Below are 9376 nucleotides of genomic sequence, written 5' to 3'. Positions count from 1 at the left end.
AGCACACTGAGTAGTTGTTCTTCTTGTTGGGAAGTGAGTTCCCTTGCAATAATAATTGGAAACTTTTGCTTGTCCTCAAGGTAAGCATACTTGAGGTGTGGAGGGAGGGGCTTTAATTCCAATTTTTGCTCATGGTCAGGCTCTGGATTATCTGGGGCTGGTGATAATGGCAAAGTGCCCTCATTGTCCTCCAAGAGTGTTGGTATGTGAAATTGTTACTCAGGTTGTGAATTGTTGTTCAAAATTGATTCCCTGGCAATGGCACCAAAAACGGATGCACAGAACCATGGTTCCGGATTCTCTTGAATGCCGCCATCATTCTAGCTTACACCACGAAGATTCTGATTAAGAGATCTAAGAGATACTCATTCAATCTAATGTAGAACGGAAGTGGTTGTCAGGCACGTGTTCATACGGAATGATGATGATTGTCACGTTCATCACATTCAGGTTGAAGTACGAATGAATATCTTAGAAGCGGAACAAGTTGAATTGAATAGAAAAACAGTAGTACTTTGCATTAATCTTTGAGGAACAGCAGAGCTCCACACCTTAATCTATGGAGTGTAGAAACTCTACCGTTAAAAATACATAAGTGAAAGGTCCAGGCATGGCCGAATGGCCAGCCCCCACAACGAGATCACGGGATCAAAAAACAATCCAGGATGGATAATACAATAGTAAAAGGTCTTATTTATAATAAACTAGCTACTAGGGTTTACAGAAGTAAGTAATTGATGCATAAATCCACTTCCGGGGCCCACTTGGTGTGTGCTTGGGATGAGCTTGAATGTTACACGTGCAGAGGCTCTTTCTGGAGTTGAGCGCCAGGTTGTAACGTATTTCTGGCGTTCAACTCTGGTTTGTGACTTGTTTCTGGCGTTTAACTCCAGATAGCAGCGTAGAACTGGCGTTGAACGCCCTTTTACATCGTCTAAACTCGGCCAAAGTATGAACTATTATATATTGCTGGAAAGCCCTAGATGTCTACTTTCCAACGCAATTGGAAGTGAGCCATTTTGATTTCTGTAGTTCCAGAAAATCCACTTTGAGTGCAGCGAGGTCAGAATCCAACAGCATCAGCAGTCCTTCTTCAACCTCTGAATCTGATTTTTGCTCAAGTCCCTCAATTTCAGCCAGAAAATACCTGAAATCACAGAAAAACACACAAACTCATAGTAAAGTCCAGAAATGTGAATTTAACATAAAAACTAGTGAAAACATCCCTAAAAGTAACTAGATCCTACTAAAAACATTCTAAAAACAATGCCAAAAAGCGTACAAATTATCCGCTCATCTAGTGTCCCCGCACTTGGACCTTGTCCTGTGTACTTCTCTTCTAACTCCTCCTAGTGAACTTCAGCCACGGTTTCATCTATGATGTCACACTGGGAGATAGAAAGGTCATCCGGAGGGTGCTTCATAGCTCCATTTAAACTGAATTTCACTATTCTGCCATCTATTTCAAAAGAATAAGTTCCAGAAAATGCGTCCAGCTTGAATTTTGAAGTCTTCAGGAATGGTCTTTCAAGCAGGATTGATGATGGCCTTCCTGAGTCATTAGGGGGCATTTCCAGAATGTAGAAGTCAATGGGAAATGTGAGCCCCTTAATGCTCATTAATACATCTTCAGCAACTCCAACCACTATAATAATGCTTTTATCTGCTAACACAAAACGAGCTGCCGACCTTTTTAAGGGAGGAAGCCTCAAAGTATCATATATAGACAAAGGCATTATACTAACGCATGCTCCTAGATCACACATGCAGTCATAAAATATCACGCCACCAATAGTACAATTAACCATACATGGACCTGGATCACTACACTTTTCAGGTATACTTCCCATTAAAGCAGATATAGAACTACCTAAAGGAATAGTTTCTAATTCATTAATTTTGTCTTTATGTATGCATAAATCTTTTAGAAACTTTACGTATTTAGGTACCTGCTAAATAACATCAAAAAGGGGAACAGTTACCTCAACCTTTTTGAATATTTCTACCATTTTGGGAACAAGTTCCATCTGCTTCCTGGGCTTCCTTGCAATTTGTGAAAATGGAATGGAGAGGGCATTTTCTGCAGGGTCTGCCTCCTTGGGTGCTTCTTTCTGTGGTTAAGCCTCTATTTCTTCACCCATGTCCTGTATCGCCTCTTCCTCTTCAGCATCCTCTACTTCTACCACCTCTTCAGCTGAGGCGTGTCCTGATGGGATTGGCTCCTCCTGATTCCTCTCTTGCAGTGTGGTTCCGGACCTTAGAGTGATGGCATTGATGCCACCCTTTGGATTGGACAATGGTTGAGAAGGAATTCCACTGGAGCTTGCATGTTGAGTGTTTGAAGTGTTGGGTGATGCCAGCTGAGAGATGAGAGCTTGTATAGCAGATGCTAGGCCATTAAGTGAACTTTCCATGTTCCTTTGTCCTTGTGCAATGGATTGAAGAGCCTCGTCACTCGGAGAGGAATTAGATTGAGTGATCTGCAGAACTTATTGTTGGTTGTGCTGTGGTCCTTGGGACTGCCTCAGGTGAGGTGCTCTGTAAGGCTGGTTCTGGTTCTGCTGCATGTTGTTGTTATTATTCCACTTCTAATATCCTTGATTGTCTCTGCCTCCTCTGTTATTATTGTCCCTCCAATTCTGGTTAGAATTATCTCTCCAACCTTGGTTAGAACTGTCCTGCCATCCATGGTTGTAATTGCCACCTTAATTGTACCCTTGGTTGGGGTGGTCATAGAAGTTATGAGTGGCTGCCACAGTGTTGTCTTCCTGTTGGACCTGTAGACATTCATCAGTATAATGGCTGTAATCAGCACAGATCCCACACACTCTCTGTGGGACTAATTGTTGGCTTTACTGTGCTTGTTGTTGACTCAACTGCATCTACTTCAGTAAGTTAGTCATTTCACATATACTCTGAGTCAGAGCAGTAGTTTCTTTGCTAGAAGATACCTCTGCAATAGCCTTTGACCGGCCTTATTTCTGTCTGTGATTCCTAGTAGATTCGGCTAAGTCGCTGATCAATTGCCATGCCTCATCAGTGGTCTTGTACTTTTTCATAGACCCATTGCTAGCACTTTCCAATGTGGTCTTATCTTGAGGCCTCATGCCCTGTGTAACGTAGCCGAGCAACACTATCTTGTCAATCATATGGTGGGGACATACTTCCAGAAGGTTGTTGAAGTGCTCCCAGTATTCATAGAGAGTCTCGGATTCATCCTGAACAATCATGAAAATGTCCTTCCTCAGTTTATCAGTAACTTCAGCTAGGAAGAATTTTTCCAAAAATTATCTTCTAAGCGTATCCCAGTCAGAAACAGTTGCTACGGGATGAGTGTAGTACCACTCTCTCGCCTTTCCCTCAAGAGAGAATGGGAAAGCTTTTAACAGAATAGAAGTTTCGTCTGCACCATCGCGCCTGACAGTAGAACAGGCTGCTTGGAAATCCCTAAGGTGCTTGATAGGCTCTTGAGCAGGTAAGTCATGAAACTTAGGCATCAAGTTGAGTAGTGCAGTCTTTATTTCAAAGTCTGTAGCCACTGCTGGGTGATGCGCTTGAAACGGTTGCATTGTGAAATCAAGGGCTCTAGCCTCCTGGATAGTAACTCTCCTAGGTTCTGCCATGTCATCTGCACGTAAATCAACCGAATCAGTAGAAAGGGAGCTTGTTTCTTCCTCAAGTGACGTTTCAGATTTGCTCTCGGAGAGGACTAACCGACGCCGAGCTTGCCTTATACGTGAAATAGTTCTTTCAATCTCAGGATCAAATACTGGCAAGCTTGGATCAGGAAGTGAACGCATCATTTAACGAAAGAAACATGTAGTGATGCCAGGGCATTTTGGCCAGTTTCACTGACCTTTTCTTTACTGTTTTTAGGGTCGTTTCATGCATTTTCTTAGGAAATAAGATAGTTTTGGGTAGATATTCACTTACATCTTGATTCAAGTATACATTGTGCACTTTACATGATTTCATAAGGATTTTGTATGAATTTAAGGACAAATTGGATGTTGCATTTCCCATGACTTGGACTAGAAATAGTTAACGTGGACTCTAACATGAGAAATAGGGGCACATTGGAACGTTAGTGACAATGGTAAGTGTCACTAACGTTCTCGAGATGAGCAATACCCCATTCCCATTTACAATTCAGCAATTTACTTTCAGTCATTTATTTTCAGTTCTTTAATTCTAGCATTTTACTTTTTCTGTCATTTACCTTCCCGCCATTTTATTTTCTGCAATTCTCTACTCAAATTCTGGATTCGCTCAACTAGAACATTCCTCTAATTAAAGTTGCTTGATCAATCAATCCCTGTGGGATTCGACCTCACTCTATTGTGAGTTTTTACTTGACGACAAATTCGGTACACTTGCTGAAGGAAATTTGTTATGAGACAAGTTTTCCGTGCATCAAGTTTATGGCGCCGTTACCGGGGATTGATTGTGCATCAACAATTATTAAATTGGAAGATAACTAGATTGAGCCTTTTTGTTTTGTTTCATTTAATTTTCTGTATGAGTAATTTACTTTCAGTTTTAGTTAATTTCTTCCCTTCCCCCTACTTTTTCTTTGTTATTTACAATTCATTTCACTAACCCACTATCTGTTTAATATATTGCATCACTCACATTAACAGTAATCTGATAGAAATACTTTTTGCATCTATTTTCCTTGCTTGTACTTGTTGGTTGTATGACAGGGAGAAGAAGCGGGGCTTCAACTTCCTTTGATTCTGAACCTGAGAGGACCTTCTTGAGATTAAGAAGGGAAGCAAGAGGAAAAACAGTAGTTGGTGCTGAGGAAGAGGAGGAATACTTTGAACCAAACATGGAAGACAACATGGAAAACCATCATGAAGAAGAGACTCACAACCATGGCGGAGGAGGTCGAGCAAATCATGCTGGGGAGGATAGAAGAGTTTTAGGCTCTTACATCAATCCAAACCCAGGAAACTGTGGAAGTAGCATTCAAAAGCCAACCATCCACGGCAACAATTTTGAACTGAAGCCACAACTCATCACCCTTGTGCAGAACAACTGCTCGTTCGGAGGGAGCATCCAAGAGGACCCCAATCAATACCTAACCACCTTCCTGAGAATATGTGACACAGTGAAGTCTAATGGTGTTCATCCTAACGCCTATAGACTGCTCTTATTTCCATTCTCACTCAATGATAAGGCAGCCAAGTGGCTGGAGTCTTTTCCGAAGGAGAGCTTGACAACTTGGGAAGATGTGGTGAGCAAATTCTTAGCAAGATTCTACCCCCCTCAACAAATCAATAGGCTGAGAGCTGAGGTCCAAACTTTCAGGCAACAAGATGGTGAGACTCTGTATGAAGCATGGGAGAGGTTTAAAGACCTAACAAGGAGGTGTCCACCTGACATGTTCAATGAATGAGTGCAGCTGCACATTTTCTATGAAGGCCTCTCTTATGAGTCAAAGAAGGCCATAGACCATTCATCTGGAGGATCTTTGAACAAGAAGAAGACCATTGAGGAGGCCATAGATGTCATTGAAACTGTAGCAGAGAATGACTACTTCTATGCTTCCGAAAGAGGGAACACAAGAGGAGTAATGGAGCTAAACAATGTAGATGCTCTGCTGGCCCAAAACAAGCTCATTACCCAGTAGCTGGCTGACCTCACCAAGAAAATGGAGAGGAACCAAGTAGCAGCAATCACCACTTCATCAACAACCCAAGAAGGAGTGAATGAAGAAGCAGAGGGTAGTCAGGAGCAAGCCAACTACATTGGGAATTCACCTAGGCAAAACCATGATCCATACTCCAAGACCTACAACCCTAGATGGTGAAATCACCCAAATTTTGGGTGGGAAAATCAACAAGACCAAAGCCTTGATCAAAGATGCCCAAATCCCAATAATGCAAGGCACTAACATTTCACATCTAGACCATATCAACACCCCAATAACAACACCTCTCCACATCCACATCAAAACCAAAATAACTTACCTCATCCTTCCACCTCTAATCACGATCTACAATCATTTGATGACAGACTCTCAAGGATTGAGAATCTACTTGAAGGCATAGGCAAAGAGATTCAAGAAAGTAAAGCGTTCCGAGAAGAAGTGATGTCCAATATGCAGAATCAGGATGCTGCCATCAAGAAACTTGAGACACAAATTGGCTACTTATTCAAGCAAATTCCCAGCCCCAACCTTCGCAGCAATACTAACTCAACCAAAAGGGAGGAGTGTCAGGCCATCACCCTTCGGAGTGGGAAGGAACTGAAGGAAACCCCCCAGAAACCACAAGAAGAGTACTCAAATAAAGAGGAAGAAGAGTAGGACGAAGCTCGAGTTCCGACTTTGAGTTCACAAAAAGGGGAAGGAGTGCTGAAGCCAGACGTCCCAAGAGTCCCATACCCTCAGCAATTAAAGAAGAAAGGAGACGACAATCAGTTTTCGAGATTTTTGGAAATCTTCAAGAAACTACAAATCAATATACCCTTTGCTAAAGCAATAGAACAAATGCCACTCTACGCCAAGTTCTTGAAGGAGCTTATGACTAAGAAGAGAAGCTGGAAGAACAACGAGATTGTGATACTAACCGAAGAATGTAGTGCTATCATTCAGCACAAACTACCCCAGAAATTGAAGGATCCTGGGAGTTTTCAGATCCCTTGCATTATAGGGAAAATCACAGTGGAGAAAGCTCTTTGTGACTTAGGAGCCAACATCAACTTGATGCCAGTAGCTATGATGAGGAAGATGAAGATAGAGGAGGCTAAACCAACGAAAATGGCCTTACAGTTGGCAGACAGATCGTTCAAGTTCCCTCATGGCGTAGTAGAGGATTTGCTGGTGAAAGTGGGAGACTTCATATTCAAGCTATGGTCACCTTGTAAATATCAGTCAGGCAGATATATAAAATAGTAATGGGGTTTTCGAAAATAAGTAATAAAAGAAGGATAGAAATACTTATGTAAATCATTGGTGAGAATTTCAGATAAGCGTATAGAGATGCAATCGTTCCTCTAAACCTCTGCTTTCCTGCTGTCTTCATCCAATCAGTCTTACTCCTTTCTATGGCTGGCTTTATGTAAGGATGTCACCGGTGCCAATGGCTACTTTCAATCCTCTCGGAAAAATGGTCCAAATGCTCTGTCACAGCACGGCTAATCGTCTGGAGGCATCACCCTTGTCGTTGGTTGCATCCTATTCCTCTCTGTGAAAATGGTCCGATGCGCTGTCACTGCATGGCTAATCATCTTGGAGGTTCTCGATCATACTGGAATAGAATTTACTATCCTTTTGCGTCTGTCAATACGCCCAGCACTCGCGAGTTTTGAGTTCATCACAGTCATTCAATCCCAGAGTCCTACTCGGAATACCACGGATAAGGTTTAGACTTTTCGGACTCTCATGAATGCCGCCATCAATCTAGCTTATACCACGAAGATTCTGATTAAGAGATCTAAGACATACTCATTCAATCTAATGTAGAACGGAAGTGGTTGTCAGGCACGCGTTCATAGGGAATGATGATGATTGTCACGTTCATCACATTCAGGTTGAAATGCGAATGAATATCTTAGAAGCGAAATAAGATGAATTGAATAAAAAACAGTAGTACTTTGCATTAATCCTTGAGGAACAGCAGAGCTCCACACCTTAATCTATGGAGTGCAGAAACTCTACCGTTGAAAATACATAAGTGATAATGGAGTTCATTGGTCTCGGCCCCAGAGGAGAATCGGAGTAACCAAGACTTCTATGATCCGAAGATAAAACTCAGGATGTCTAATCCAATAGTAAAAAGTCCTATTTATACTAAACTAGCCACTAGGGTTTACAGAAGTAAGTAATTGATGCATAAATCTACTTCCGGGGCCCACTTGGTGTGTGCTTGGGCTGAGCTTGAATGTTACACGTGCAGAGGCTCTTTCTAGAGTTGAACGCCAGGTTGTAACGTATTTCTGGCGTTCAACTCTGGTTTGTGACTTGTTTCTGGCGTTTAACTCCAGATAGCAGCGTAGAACTGGCGTTCAACGCCCTTTTACGTCATCTAAACGCGTTCAAAGTATAGACTATTATACATTGCTGGAAAGCCCTGGATGTCTAAGTTCCAACGCAATTGGAAGCACGCCAATTTGAGTTCTGTAGCTCCAGAAAATCCACTTAGAGTGCAGGGAGGTCAGAATCCAACAGCATCAGCAGTCCTTCTTCAACCTCTGAATCTGATTTTTGCTCAAGTCCCTCAATTTCAGCCAGAAAGTACCTGAAATCACAGAAAAACACACAAACTCATAGTAAAGTCCAGAAATGTGAATTTAACATAAAAACTAATGAAAACATCCCTAAAAGTAACTAGATTCTACTAAAAACATACTAAAAACAGTGCCAAAAAGCATATAAATTGTCCGCTCATCACACCACCAAACTTAAATTGTTGCTTGTCCCCAAGCAACTGAAAATCAAATAGGATAAAAAGAAGAGAATATACTATAAATTCCAAACTATCAATGAAACATAGCTCTAATCAGATGAGCGGGACTTGTAGCTTTTTGCCTCTTGAATAGTTTTGCCATCTCACTTTATCCATTGAGGTTCAGAATGATTGGCATCTATAGGAACTTAGAATTCAGATAGTGTTATTGATTCTCCTAGTTCAGTATGATGATTCTTGAACACAGCTATTTTATGAGTCTTGGCCGTGGCCCTAAGCACTTTGTTTTCCAGTATTACCACCGGATACATAAGTGCCACAGACACATAATTGGGTGAACCTTTTCAGATTGTGACTCAGCTTTGCTAAAGTCCCCAACTAGAGGTGTCCAAGGTTCTTAAGCACACTCTTCTTTTGCTTTGGACCTTGACTTTAACCGCTCAGTCTCAAGTTTTCACTTGACACCTTCACGCCACAAGCACATGGTTAGGGACAACTTGGTTTAGCCACTTAGACCAGGATTTTATTCCTTTAGGCCCTCCTATCCACTGATGCTCAAAGCCTTGGGATCCTTTTTATTACCCTTGCCTTTTGGTTTTAAGGGCTATTGGATTTTTGCTCTTGCCTTTTGGGTTTAAGAGCTTTTGGCTTTTTCTGCTTACTTTTGCTCTCTCTTTTTTTTTCTATTTTTTTTCGCTATTTTTTCGGCTATTTTGTAGAGTTCAAGGGAGATGACTTCATGAACTTCTACTTCCTCTCCAATCATGATGCTATGGATCATGATTGCCCGATCCACAGTAACTTCAGACCGGTTGCTAGTGGGGATGATGGAGCGTTGGATGAACTCCAACCATCCTCTAGCCACAGGCTTGAGGTCCAATCTTCTTAGTTGAACCGGCTTGCCTTTGGAGTCAATCTTCCATTGAGCTCCTTTCACACATATGTCCATAAGGACTTGGTCT

The sequence above is a fragment of the Arachis ipaensis genome, chromosome B03, assembly GCF_000816755.2.
Source record: "Arachis ipaensis cultivar K30076 chromosome B03, Araip1.1, whole genome shotgun sequence".
In the NCBI taxonomy this organism is placed as follows: Eukaryota; Viridiplantae; Streptophyta; class Magnoliopsida; order Fabales; family Fabaceae; genus Arachis; species Arachis ipaensis.
This window is presented reverse-complemented; position numbering follows the sequence as displayed.